We start from the raw sequence: 15,942 nt of genomic DNA on the forward strand, positions 1-15,942 counted from the left end.
CACTTTGTCTTCTTACTTGAAATCCGTAGTTGATACCTCCACTATGCCACTAAGTGTAGATCGCCAGCCAATTATATTGACACTAGAAGGAGTAATTGAAAGGAATGTTATGGATAATCTTCAAAAGTACCAAGCCTATGGAAAGGTAATTAAAGGTTGGGTAGAAAGGTCAAAACTCTTGCATGTGATTTCCTAGTCCAAGCAAAATCTATCCATGATGAGGCCTTAATAAAGAAAAATACTATTGAGAAAGACTTGAAGAATGTCAAGAAAGAGGAAGTAGCTTAGAAGGAAATTGTGAATGATTTCAAACAAATGATAGAAATTGGAATGGACACCCTTGCAACTGAGAAAATCCTGCCTAATAATGAAAAAGAATATCTAGAAATATGGATAGAAAGCATTAACTGGAAACTAGTGATCATAGATCAAGTTTCATCAGAGTTAGAAAAGCTCATGCTTTCATGTGATCAAGTGTGTACCAAACTCCAAGGACAACTCACTGCTCTTTTCCCAGATGTGACATTGATGGAAGATTTGCAGGTGTTACAGAATAGCTTCCAGAACATGGTAGATCAACAGCTTTTTAATAGGACAAACTTCAATGAAAATACCATTGAAAAATTGATTGATATTTACTCTTCCTTGAGAATCTCTATGTCTCAAATACTCAGCATGGTGACAGAACTAAGTGGCATTCATAGAAACTTGAAGACATGGAAAATGAGGATAGCCAACATCCTAATTCCCAAAGGAAAATCTATCACTTCAGCCATCCAACTTTTTAGAATCTTCAGAGACAAAGGACCTGGACAACATAATGTGCCTACAAAAGCGATAGCCTCATCGGCAGCGCAAGGAGTTAGCTTAGAATAAGTGTAGAGTTGCATTTTGTATAGTCTTCATTTTTGTTGTGTTACTCGCATCATGTTTTTGTCTTTCTTTGTAAATAACTCTCATGATCGAGTTTCCTTTCTCTCATCTCTATTTTTGTATTGTAATAAGAGATAATCTTGGCTCTTTTCATATGAGGTAGTTATCCTAAGTTCTCATTTTGGGTAGTTATTCTAAGTAGTTATTTTTCCCAAAGTTGAGGAAGTTATTTCAAGTAGTTGAGGAAGTTATAAAGTAGTTATAAAGGTGGTTAGGGTAGTTACCTCAGGTGGTTACCACTTCACCTATATATACCTCATTATTATTCAATGTGAGGGGGATTCCAGTTTTTCACAAGCTTTGTATAAGAGACTTGGATATTGTTATTCAAGCAATTAAGCAATAGAGATCAATTTGGATGTGTGTTCAACTTATTCTCATGGGTTATTATCAATGTTCTTATGTTTAATTGATGATTACCTAATGCTTTCCCTTTAACATTGAATGTGAAGAAGTTTATTTCAAGTTGTGGTATCTCAAACTTGATTATATGGAATTAATTTTAATCTAGATTCATACCTTATATGGCGTTCAATCTTTCTTTATTGTTCGTTCTTTAAATTTTTGAAAAATCCAAATACCCCCATTATACGAGGGAGCTGCCCCTCTCAAATGCAAAGAAGAATTACCATTTCTTTGTGATTCTTCAACTATTGTGAACACTTTGTTGCTAATTACAGGGTAAAATAGAGTTTTTCAAGAAAGTTTCTTAAAGCAACAAAATCATTTACCAACAATCCTTCAACAAGGTTTTTATCTGTCAAGTTTCTTAGACCCTTTTCTCCAATGTGGCCAAGCCTCTGGTGCCATGCCATAGTCTTCTTTGCAGGTAACTTTTCCTAAGAATAAAGAGCACCCTTAGGTACCTAAAAGCTATTTCCATCTATTGAAGGTGAAACACTCAAATCTTCCACAAATTTACTTTTTACAGAAGTGCTATTACACTCAACAGTGTATGTGTCTACCTTATACAAAGTGCTGAACCCAACACCTCTAGCAATTACCAGAGCACTTAGTCATCTTACATCCTGCTCCAGAAAAGACTACCTGCACACCTACATCTATCAAGTTTCTCATAGATAATAGATTTCATTTTAAACTAGGGATATGAAACACGCCATTAGTCCTTTTTATTCTACCATCATAAAACTTGATTCTAACTTTACCTCAACCAACAATGCTTAAATGTGAATCATCACCCAAGTACACCTTACCTCCATTAAATTCTTCATATTCAGAAAACCAATCTCTATTGGCAGTCATATGAAAAGATGCACCTGAGTCAATTAACCAGGCATCATTACCTGCATGAGTCAGCAAAGCCACATTGAATGCATCACCATCTTCCTTTTCGGACTCAGAATCAGAATCAATCTTCTTCTTTTTCTTCTTCATTTCTTCTTTGCAATCCTTATAGATGTGACCTAATTTACCTCAATTCGAGAAAATGACTTTGGACTTTTGAAGAACTTTCAATCTCCCTTTCGATTTGGACTTATCGTGCTTCTCACTCTTCTTGCCTTTCTCCTTAGGTTTTCTAAGAATAGTTAGGGATTCCTTTGAACTATGGGATACCTTCCTTCACATCTATTCACCAAGTAGGGTACCCACCACATCTTTAGACTTCAAAACAATAGAAGTACTATCGATAGCCATAACAAGAGAATCCCATGAATCAGGCAAAGAACAAAGCAAGATCTGGCATTTCTCCTCTTCATTCATCTTAACACCAATAGATACTAATTGGGCCACCAACATATTTAATACTTCTAGGTAGCCTATAACTCGTTCACCCTCTTCCATCTTCATGGAGTACAATTTCTTCCTCAATAAAAAAAGATTTAATAAAGATTTCACTTGATACATTTCACCAAGCTTATCCCATAGTTTCGTTGCAGTGTTTTCTTCATGGACATTGATCAGAATATAGTTTACTAGGAATAGTCTGATTAGACCCTTGGATTTTTGGTCCATAACATCATATTGAGCCACCATAGTAGGTTCTGAGGGCCTTTGGATATTCACATTGACAACATCCCATAGATCTCGATCTATTAGCAGATCTTCCATCTTTATCTTCCACATCTCAAAATTTGTTCCATTAAATTTATCCACCTCTATTTTCCTTAAAGAGCTTGCCATCTAAAAATTCCTGCAACAAGATCAAAAAGTGTCTTCTACACAAGCTCCCACTCAAATCTAGATTAGTTCAAAAAACCCAACAACCCAAACTGAAACCAAAGGTGATCAAGCTCTGATACTACTTCTAGGAAGTTAAGTAGATGAACAAATTCCTACACTAGCCTTGAGAGAGAGTAACAATTTTTTTTTTACAAATCATCACAATAGTTATAGAAAATAGAAATAGATATAATAACATTCAAACCATAACACAGTGATTTACGTGGGGATAACCCTTTTGGGAGAAAAAATCCATACTCCAAAAGCCGCCCAAATATATTATTCCGTAATAAAAATAGATTACAATATACTTGCAGAGAAAACTCTTCACATGAGCACCACTAATTAGATATTCAAAGGTAACTCAATACCCATAAGACTCTTACACACAACCTCTATCTCACGCACCTCATATATAGGAGATACAATACAAGAAACCGTCAAACTGTATTACAAAACTATGGGCTAAAACCACCCAATAAGGCATAGTTGACCTTATCTCCCTTCTAGATGCCCTATGATGTATTAAAACATATATCAACATGTGTCCCTCCCTTTTACAACTCATTTGTGGGTCTGATACAAATTATATTTCCTATTTCAGGAGTACAAACTTCTGAAGGCCATAACTTGTGAACCATGTATCTAATTGATGAACCGTTTGAACCATTGGAAAGATCGCCAAGTTCTCTATTGCCTCGTAAATGGCTAATCCATTTAAAACCACTTTTCAGGGTGTTTCAAGGCCTATAAAGTCCTCAAAATCAAATTGAAACCTTTCATTAGACCCCTCCAAAATAAAAATTTTAATATCTTCAAAACGAGTTGTGATCTTGCGACGTAACTTTACCGAAATTCTTATCTAGCCAACCAAAAGATTTGGAAAGAATTTCACACCATTTCATGATCAAATGAAAACTTACTGTAAATAGTAACATCATGTAAATACAAGTTTGAGATACCATTTTCCCAAAATAGGGGTTTTATGGTGTCGTAAGGGGTCATACAGTCTCCTATGACCCCTTAGGACTCCATATGGTGTCGTTATGGGTTGCATGGTGTCCTCAGAGGTCATATGGTATTTTATGACCCCTTAAGATACTATTTGGTGTCATTTTGGGTCATATGGTTCCCTAAGGGCTCATAGGACTCCATATGACCCCTTATGTGTCGTTATGGGTCATATGGTGTCCTAAGGGGTCATATGGTGTCCTATGAGCCCTTAGGACACATGCATGGATCCCTAGGATATGATATGACCCCTAAGAATACCATATGACCCTAGAGAGGGAGGGGGAGGAGAGGGAGGGAATGGGAGAGAGATACAACTTAGAGAGGAGAAGAGTGAGATAGGGAAATAGAGACTGAGAGGGAGAGACAAGAGAGATGGATAGAGAGAGAGGGTGGGAGATAGAGATAGATAAAGGGAAAGGGACGGGGAGAGAGAGAGAGAGGGAAAGAGTAAATAGAGGGAGATATAGAGATAGAGGGCCACATAGAGAAAGAGACTTAGAGAGAGAGAGAGAATGGGATAGAGACCTCTAAGAGAGGGAGGGAGAGAGATATAGGGAGTTTGGAAGATATAGAGAGATATAAGACGTGTATAGAGGGATTAAGAGAGAAAGAGATACCTAAGAGGTGGAGGGAGGGAAGGTGAGAGAGAGAGAAAGAGAGGGTGAGAGATAGAGAGAGTCTGAGTGAGAGAGAGGAAGGGATGGAAGGACAATACAATATAATAGAGAGGGAAGGGTGTGAAGAGAGGGAGAGAGTGAGAAAGAGAGGTAATGAGAAAGGGGGAGAGGGAGGGGGAAGAGAGAGGGAGATAATGGGAGAGAGAGAGAGAGAGACACCTAAGAGAAGGGGAGAGTGAGATAGAGGATGAGAGTGAGAGACTTCAGAGATAAGGAATGGGAGAGAGAGAGAGAGGGGGGGAGGTAGGGAAAGAGAGGGAAAGTGATACACTTGATAGAGGAGGAGAGTGAGATAGAGAGATAGAGACAGAGAGGGAGAGAGACTTAAGAGATAAATAATGGGAGAGAGAGAGAGAGAGAGAGAGAGAGAGAGAGAGAGAGAGAGAGAGAGAGAGAGAGAGAGAGAGAGAGAGAGAGAGAGAGAGAGAGACTTGATAGAGAGAAAGAGAGAGACTTGAGAGAAAGAGAGTTAGAGGTAAAGAAATACTTGACAGAGGAAGAGAAAGGGAGGGGGAGGGAGAGAATGTGGGAGAGAGACACCGAAGAGAGGGGGAGAGAGTGAGAGATATTTGAGAGAGGGAGAGAAAGAGACAGATAGACAAAAGAGAGAAAGAGGGTGAGGGAGATGAGAAAGAGAGGGAGAGATAACTGAGAGAGGGAAGAAAGTAGAGAGGGAGAGGCCTAAGAGACAAAAAGGTAGGGGTTAAGGTGTTGGCCATTGCATGAAGATTGCATTTATGATATGTTATGTTGTCATTGATGTCAATTAACTGGTAATGATATTGTTGTAATATTGTTTTGTAATCGATAGGAATAATTTGTAGAGTGATCCGTTATTGCTATCTATTTGAAAGTTGAACCGATAAACCCTACCTATTGTTTTTGATAAACCTTAATCGATTAAGTTTGGTGAATTGGTTATATTGGTTTATGATCTAATGATGAGCAGCAATGATTATGACACATATGATTATTGTATGAAGACAATGGTGAGTTGATGTAACGATTTTTGTCTAGGGAATGAACAAGTATATTGCATATAATGCAAAGTCCGTGATGAGTTACTAAGTTCAATGAAGCGGTGATCAAGGAGCGATCAAGGTTTTCTTGATTGATGTGTAGAGATTGATATGTAATCTAACAGTCATACTTGAACCGAATTGTTTGTAATCTCTATGAGAATTAGGTTTTTGTTGTGTTACCGACCTAATTGATTTGTTTATAAGGTCGATGAAGTTGTTTGGTTTAGTGTTGGCAAATAGTTGGAAAAGATAAATTGAGTGTGTGGTTGCCAAACCGGATGATGTATCTGTAGTTTGAGTAAAGGAAGATAGGATCATGAAAAGGATCTGATCAAGCAAGTGTAATGCTATTCAAATAGATCAGCAAACTCTTGTTGTTTTTCATCAATTATAGCAGAATTGAAATCCCCTAACTGGGTAAGCTCTAACAAGGTTGGTACTATTTAAATCCTATAACAAGGTGATCCATTAGCTTCGATTTTCAAATCATCTACCAAGGTTACTCCTTACAAGGTATTGCTTCTAACAAGGCATTGTAGTCAGTCCCTTAACCGGGTGGTTCCTAATGGGACCAGTTCTTAATAGGACATTTGTAAATATTTAATAGGCTAGGCTCCAAAGAGGGCGAAATTCAGAAGAGTTCAGATAGTTATCTTGTGAGTCTCATCTCACTGTGGTTTTTCCCATTTGGGTTTCCACGTCAAAAATATTTGTGTCAAGTGGTGAATGTTTTTGTGGTTATGTTCTTATGGTTGATTTACTTAACTACTTTGATAGGTCATGATAACTAAAAGAATTGAGAAATGAAGTCTATTGATATATGGAAAAGCACTTGGATGTTTATGAGTTTAAAGTTGTTTATTGTTAATTTTTTGTAACGGTCAATGGGTTTATCTTATGAGTTTTTATCTTAACAGTGGTATTACATTGATAGTTCTAATATTACTTTGAGAGATTGATTTTGAGATTGGTGAAGTTATTATTAGTTTTTCTATCTACTAATTCACCCCCTCTCAGTATTTTACCAGATACTTATTCTTTCCTCATACCATCAATTGGTATCAGAGCATATCAAGTCCTCTAAGTTCTAAGCCTAACAACTTGAGGTAAAGATCTTGTAGATCATGATGAAGAAGGAAGGTCCGAATTTTAATATAGAGAACTATAGGATATGGAGTGACAGAATAAAAATTTATATCAAGTTTGAGAAGCCAATATCGGGAACATGTCGATACTAAATATGTTGCACCTACTAGGATGTTAATTGATGATTAGAAGAAAGAGAAACAAGAAAATCATCAAGCATTAGAGGCTATTATCAGTTCTTTGTCTGATGCAGAGTTTGTAGATGTTCATGGTCTAGAGACTGCATATGAGGTATGGAAAAAACTTCAAGAGATTCATAGCGGTGATGAACATGTTAATATTGCTAAAGAAGAGAGTCTAAGAGGAATTTTTTATGACATGTGGATGGCTGAAGGTGAGAATATCCAGCAGTATGGTCAAAGGATAAAAGAGATAGTCAGTGAAATTAAGAGTGTAGGAGGTATAGTGGAAGATGCCACAATGGTCATTAAGGTACTAAGAACCCTGCTACCGGTCTATGCTATCCGAGTTGCAACCATTCAGGAGCTAAAGTCCATTGATAAAACTAAGGTAACTCTTGACTCCATCATTGGAAAGCTTACTACTTTTCAATTAAATGGTTATGATGGCAGTGTACAGAAATATGAGTTTACATTTAGAGCTTTTGTTTATAACCCATATGTGAGGAAAATTAGAGATGCCAGACACAGTTATGAATCCAGATCCAGTAGAGAAGCTGATGATGAAGACAGTTTAGTTGAGCTTGAAGCATTGGTGACCAAGTGGTTGCCTAGAGGTACAGGTAAATATAGAGGTAAATTACCTTTAAAATGTTTTGCATGCAACAAGATTGGACACATAGCTACTAACTGTCCTAATTGTGATAATGAGCATAAATGAGAGATATTCAAGAAGTATAAGGGTAAAGGAAAAATTGATTGTCTTATTGTTGTTGATGGCGGTATTACTGATGAGGAATCTAATGGTGATGCTAATGAAGACATTGTGTTTGTAGCCATTAAAGAGGACATATCGGACCAGAAGGCATTAGTATCCAGGATGGATAACTCTGATGATTGGATCATTGATAGTGGTTGTTCACATCACATGACTAGTGATTGGAGCAAATTTCTTTCTTTGAAGGAATTTGATGACGGAGTTGTAATATTTGGAAATGACTCACCCTGCATGGTTAAAGGTAAGGGAACCATTTCTCTTAATGGAAAGAGAAGTGCAAATGATGTCTACTCGATTGAAGGTTTAAAGCATAATTTTTTGAGTGTGGCACAACTCAATGACAAAGGATACCCATTGGAGTTTACAAACGATATGTGCAAAATCTATGGCAGCAATGGTGAACTAATTGCAATCGGGAAGAAAACTAATGGTAACCTATTTCACCTTAATCCTAAAGTCAACAGCTATTTAATTGAAAAGATAGATTATAGTTGGCTTTGGCAGAGGAGATTTTTTCATATAAACTTTGATAACATTATTAAAGTAAGTTCAAGATAGTGAGAGGTTTGCCTCAGTTGGACAAACTGGATAATGCTCTATGTAAAGAATGCCAATTGGGAAAGATGACATCCTCAACTTTCAAGAAAAAATATTTTTCAGCGGAAAATTTGTTAGATTTGGTTCATACAGAACTTTGTGGACCAATAAGAAGAAAAATTATTCAAGGTGACAAATATTTTATGATCTTCACTGATAATTGCTCAAGGATGATGTGGGTCACATTCTTGAAGGATAAGACTGAAGCTTTTGGTAAGTTCAAGGCATTAGGGCCTTAGCTAAGAAGGAGAGCGGTAAGAAGATAAAGTGTCTGAGGACAAATCAAGGTGGTGAATTTACTTCTAAGGAATTCACTAGGTATTGTGAAGAAAATGGTATCAAATGACAACTTTCTGTACTGAGGATACCACAGCAAAATGGTATCATAGAGAGAAACAATCAGTCAGTCGTTGAAGCTTCTAAGACGATGTTGACACGAGGAGGTGTAGCAAAAACTTTCTGGAGAGAAGCTGTCAGGACAATTGTCTACACTATGAACTGGATTCTGCTAAAAAGAGGTAAGGACAAGACTCCTTATGAATATTAGTATGGAAGATCACCTAATGTTAGCTATTTCAAGATATTTGGAAGAAAATGTTTTATTAAGAGAGGTGATTATATTAGAAAATTTGAAGCTAAAAGTGATGAAGGTATATTTCTTGGCTATTCAACTAGGAGTAAGGCTTACAAGTGTTTTAACAACTGGACACAGAGAATTATTGAGAGTGTTGATGTTCAAGTGGATGAATATCCTGAAGTCTTAGAGGAAACCAATCTGAAGAAAAAGGATGAAGATCCTTGCATTTTATTTTTGGAACCAGAAACTGTGAAATCTGAAACCGACAAAGCAAATATGGATGTACCAGTTCAACTAGAACAAATAAATTCTGAACAAGATGATGATAATGAAGAAGACGAACCCTGAACATAATGATCATGTTATTCCAAGATATATGAGATTGAATCACAATCCTAAACAGATTATTGGGGATAAGGATGCTAGAGTACTAACAAAAGAAGAATCAGAGAGAATTCTTGCATGATCTTCACTATTGAACCAAGAACTTCTAAGGAAGCATTTGGTGATGATCATTGGGTTAAAGCTATGGAGGAGGAATTAGATCAAATTGAGAAGAAGAATACATGGACCCTAGTACCCTGACCATTAAATAAAAAAGTTATAGGTACTAAGTGGGTATTCAGGAACAAGTTGAATGAAGATGGTGTTGTAGTTCACAACAAAGCTAAGTTGGTTTGCAAAGGTTATGCGCAAGAGGAAGGAGAAGATTATGGTGAGAATTTTGCACCAGTGGCAAGACTAGGTGTCAATACTTTACTTGCATTTGCAACACAAGAAATTCAAGGTATACTAGATGGATGTTAAGTCAGCATTTTTGAATGGGATATTGGAAGAAGAAGTATCTTCCAGTATACATTGAGAAGCCAGATAGTTATGCTTTGACTAATGAGAAAGACATGGTATGCGGATTGCATAAGGCTTTATATAGATTAAAGTTAGCACCAAGGTATAAAAGGATTGATACACATCTGATGAAGATAGGCTTCCTAAGAACCAGTGATGATAGTAACATATCTCAAATCTGAAGGAGATAAAATACTAGTCAACAAAGTTTTTGTAGATGATATCATATTTGGAGGTAATGATGGCATGAGCAATAATTTTGCAAATGAAATGAAAAATGAGTTTCAAAATGTCTTTAGTGGGAGAAATAAAAAATTTCATAAGCTTGCAAATACAACAAATGAAGAATGGTATTTTCATGACACAGTCTAAGTATGTAAAAGAGGTCTTGAAGACATTTGGCATGAGTGGTTGTTAACTATTTGGGACACCAATGGTTAAATGTTGTAAGTTGTCTAAGGAAGATGAATCCAAAGCTTTTGATGAGAATGAATATGGGTCAATGATTGGAAAATTACACTATGTTGTTCAAAACAGACCGAATATAGCTCATGCAGTTAGCATAGTTGCTAGATTGCAGAAGAATCCCAAGGAAACACATCTAATAGCAACCAAGAGGATTTTTAAATACTTTAACGGTACTGTTGAATATGGATTATGGTATCCATAAAATCATCTAATCGACGAGACCATAATACTTATTCTCAATGAACAAAATAGTCAACTCCATACCATTGAAATCATGTCGACATAAAGTTCACATTTTAAATCAGATTAAATAAAAATGTTAACTCACTAATTAATTAACCCTAATTTTTCAACTATTGAACATTTTCAAATATGAAAGCAATATAACGACTAATTTTTACTCAAATCATTTCAATTTTAAAATAAGCATCGACAAAGTCACAATTCAAACAATAATGCCTTAACAAAGTCATATTTGCACAACAATTTCCTATTGTGGTGTGTGAGATTCCCCTAGTCTACCGAAGTCATAAGTTAAAAACAACTCTACCTAAGTCATGTTCTTTCCTTCAACTTTGTTCACCTTTCCCTGCATCACTTGCACTCAATAGTTCATCAACAATGTCAATCCCCAATTAAGATGACACTAGTTATCAAATTACATAGCAATTGCATGAATAAAATGCATACATCATTTCCTTACAACTGAATTATCATAAAAATAAATGTTCAAATCTGTTTCAATTTTAATGCATAAATAAAAAACCTACATTACATTTCTTAAATACACATTATCAAGAATACGGGTTGTGACATCCTTCCCCTCTTGGAAGAGACATCATCTCGATGTCTTACTATTCAAACAATAATCACATAACAAATATATCTCATAAAAATGTCAACCATACATCAGATTTTAAATAATAACAATAGCATACATGCTATCCAATTTTACATCATAACATTTAAATCATTGTTTCAAAGATATCTCAAATAATAAGCAACTATTTCCTAAGAAAGTAAATGAGGAAAATGGAAGTCAATCATCTCAGCATCCTCCAATGTAGCACTATCCTTAGAATATTGGTCCCACTGAACCTTATACTGAGTGAAATCTCTGCTACATAGCTTTACGCTATGCTGATCTAGGATTCAGATGGGCTCCACTAGCACCACCCCTGGATCCCATACCTGTAAAGATTGCAAATCAAGAATATGAGATGCATCAACATAATAAGGTTTCAATAAAGAAACATGAAACACATTGTGGATTCGAGCTAGAGCAGGGGGTAAAGCTAATGTATAAGAAACTGGATTGATAACCTCTAGTACATCAAAGGGTACCACATATCTTGGTGCCAATTTTGATGATTTTCCAAATGAGATAGAGCTCTTATGAGGTTTGACTCTCAAAAAGACTTTATCACCTGCAAAAAATTGTCTGTAAGTCCTATTTCGGTTTGCATAACTCTTCTATTGGCCAACTGCTTCCTTCAACCTACTCTTTATCAACACCATTTGCTCATCCATTTCCTTAAGTAAATTAGGACCAATAATGATCCTATCCTCTAGTCCATCCCAACTGATAAGTGTGTGACACTTTCACCCATAGAGTGCTTCAAAAGGTGCCATCCCTAATGACGCATGAAAGGAGTTGTTATAAGAAAATTCAACTAAAGGCAAGTACTCCTCCCATTTGTACTTCTGATCCATGCAATACATCCGCAAAAGATATTCCACTACCTGATTAACTCTTTTTGTTTGGCCATCAGTCTTAGGATGATATGCTAAGCTAAAATTCAGTCTTGTTCCCAATGCTGCATTTAATGTTGTCCAAAATCTGGAAGTCATCTTGGTATCCCTATCAAATATTATGGTTTCTGTAACACCATGTAACCAAAAAATTTCTTGCATAAATTTCTTGGCAAGAATAAATGATCCATCCTTAATATTTCCAGGTATTAAATATGCAACTTTAGTCAACTTATCCACCACTACTAAGATAGTGTCATGTGTATTCTTTCTCATTGGTAATCCTTGGTTAAAATCCATATTTATTACCTACCACTTGTATTCTGGTATAACATGTTGGAATAAAAGTCTTGCTGGATGAACATGTTCAACTTTCACTCTTTGACATTCCAAACATTGTGCCACATACTCAACCACTTCTTTTCTGAGTTTAGGCCAGAAATACAAAGATTTCAGATCAGCTACCATCTTTGTTATTCCAGGGTCTCCTGAATAAGGTGTATTGTGTATCTCATGTAGTATTAACTTCCTCAACTCTCCCCCTTTAGGTATGTAAATTCTTCCTTGGTACCTCAAAATACCCCCAGGTTCTATTTCATATCCATCATAACAATGATCTGATGAATCTTTTCCCAAGGCTTATTTAACCCTTAGGTAATGTTCATCTTATGGAAGGTTCTGCAACACTTGTTATTTCAAGTTTGTCTTCGTTGTAACCATAGCAGATAGGTGTCTTCTTCTGCTGAGAGCATCAACTACTCTATTTTCCTTCCCTTTGATATATTCAATACCAAAGTCATACTCACTTATAAATTCAAACCACCTTCTTTGTCTTGCATTAAGGTTAGGTTGTGTAAAGATATACTTCAATCCTAAATGATCCATTTTTATCTCAAAAGGCTTCCCTAAAAGGTAATGCCTTCACATTTGTAATGCATGTACAATAGCTAGAAGTTCTAAGTCATACGGTGCATAATTCATCTCATATTGCTTCAGCTTCCTTGATTCAAATGCAACCACTTTTCCTTCCTACATCAACACTGCTCCCACACCTTCACCTGAGGCATTTGTAATTACTACAAAATGTCCATTGGGATCTAGTATAGTTAAGACTGGTGTCCTTGTCAATTTCTACTTCAAAAGTTGAAATGACTTCACACTTTTCAGCCCATTCAAACCCTTTTTCCTTTTTCTGAAGTGAAGTAATAGGTGTTGCTATCCTAGAAAATCCTTCCACATATTTTCTATAATATCCTACAAGTACCATAAAACTACAAACTTCTGAAACATTCTGAGGTGTTGGGCAATCTAGTATTGCTTCTATCTTTGTAGGATCAATTGAAATTCCTTTAGTGGATATGACATGACCTAAGTAATGCACCTTTTCCTCAAAGAAGGCACACTTAGAAAATTTCCCAAAAAGCTTACGATCTCTCAACCATTGCAAAAATATTCTCAGGTGCTTCTTATGTTCTTCTTCATTCTTAGAATCGATCAAAATATCATCAATGAAGATTAGAACAAAATCATCCAAGTATTCTCTAAAAATACTATTCATGAGGTTCATGAATGCTGCTGGGGAATTGGTTAAACCAAATGGTACAACTATGAATTCATAGTGCCCATACCGTGTTTGGAATGTAGTCTTAGGAATATCCTCATCCTTAATCCTTAATTGGCGATATCCTGATCGAAGATCAATCTTGGAGAATACCGATGCACCTTTCATTTGATCAAATAATTCATCTATCCTTGATAGAGGATATCTATTTTTGATAGTTACATTGTTCAGCATCCTATAATCAATGCATAACCTCAAAGGACCATCTTTCTTCTTTACGAAGATAACCGATGCACACCACGGGGATACACTTGGTCTAATAAAACCTTGCCTAAGAAACTCTTGCAATTGAGCCTTAAGCTCATACAGTTCTGTTGTTGTCATTCTATATGGAGCCTTAGATTGCAACTCCATTCCAGGTAAGAGTTCTATAGAAAAATCAAACTCTCTTAGGTGGTAACTTGGTAAGATCTTCTGGAAAGACATCTAGGAACTCTGCAAGGACATGATAATCCTTAGGACTTTTCTCAACATTATTCAAATCATTTAACATGACAACAATAATGGAACAGCCTTTTCTTTGGGCCTTCTTTAGTTGCATTGCTGAAATGTGTCTCAATTCAAAAGGCTTTTGAGACCCAAGAATTTCAACAGAATTCCCAAAATCATCAATGCAACTGATGACCTTATCTTCACAGTTCACTATGGCTTTATGCTCAGTCAACCAATTGATACCTAAGGCCACATCATATGATCCTAATGGTGCCACATAAAGGTTAACCTGGGTTTGGAAACTGTAAAGTTCTAATTCACTGCAAAATAGACAAGTATCTACCCTCCGTTCTGCTTGATTTCCATATTGAACCATCCATGCATTTGAAATTTAACCAGGTCTAACAGATATTCTAGAAACTACTTTAGGATCAATAAAATATTCAATAGCTCCTGTATCTATTAAAATATAAACTGATTGTCCAAAAATCTTACCTGTCATCTGAATAGGTGAGGCTGGGAAATCAGCTTGACGGTTGTCAACTGCAGCGTGAATCTGATGTTGAGGAGCTCCTTGCTGATTTGCTCCTTTTTGTGTAGGGGTATGTTGCAGATAATTCAAGGCATAATGACTCCCTCCACAATTGTAACACCCGTCCCTAGGTCCGAAATGGCCACCTGACCTTCCTTTGTCCAAATTCTATCGGGCATTGGTGCTATTGTTTGCCCTCTTATTACCATCCTGATTCACTCTTCTTGTTTCCTGAGTGTTGGTTCCCCTCTTTAGATTTCTTATCTGTCGATTGTTGCCATTTTTGTTCCTTTGGAAGTTCCTATTTCCAAAATTCGGTCGGCTAATCACATTTTTACGGAAGTTCCCCAACTGCTGCAACTTCTGCTCTTGCTTGGTCGCTTTCTCAAATACCTCTTTCATAGTCAGTGGATTATGGTTATCCACTTCTTCTCCTATATAGGTTCTCAAACCCAAAATGAACTTTCGGATGCGGAATTACTCATCCATTTGATATTGCGGAACATACTTAAGGAGGTTGGTAAACTTCTCCTAGTATTGAGTTACCAACATGCTTCCTTGAGTTAGTTTCTGAAATTCAGTCATCTTCTTATCAAAGAATAACTAAGGAAGCCACCTCTTCCTAAAGGATTGCAAGAACAATTCCCAAGTGATATCTCTTGGTTGCAATTTCCTTTCGGACTTTTCATTATCCCACCAAGTAGCAGCTTCGCCAGAAAGCTGATAAGTAGCCCAAACTGCCTTGGTTTCGTTGGACATGTTGCAGAGACCAAAATATTTTTCCATTTCTATCACCCATGCCTCTGCACCATAACCAATAGTTTTTCCATCAAACATCGGTGGGGCTATTCTTTTCAAATCCTTTGCCAGCTCTTCTTCAATCCTTGCTTGGTTATCTAGTTGCTCTTCAACCCTTGGAGCTTCGTGTCGGACTTCTCCGACCCTTCAAACCTCCTGTTCAAGTTTATTTATTCTGGCACTCTGCTGGTTCAGTAAATCAAGGATTTGATCCAACCTTTCATTCCCATTACTAGACCCAGCCCTTGTGGTCCTTGAGGCCATTGTTATTCAACAATTTCTGCATCACGGAAATGTTGATATTTTTTAGCGAAAAAGAGGAATATTTGCAAAGTTATGATTTCCGTAACTTCTATTAATTCAATGCTCCCTAAAATATATCCTTACAATATAACTATAGAGATTAATATCCATTTTTACTACTGGAAGAAAACAATATAGAACTATAA

Source organism: Cryptomeria japonica, chromosome 7 (assembly GCF_030272615.1).
Source record: "Cryptomeria japonica chromosome 7, Sugi_1.0, whole genome shotgun sequence".
Classification (NCBI taxonomy): domain Eukaryota; kingdom Viridiplantae; phylum Streptophyta; class Pinopsida; order Cupressales; family Cupressaceae; genus Cryptomeria; species Cryptomeria japonica.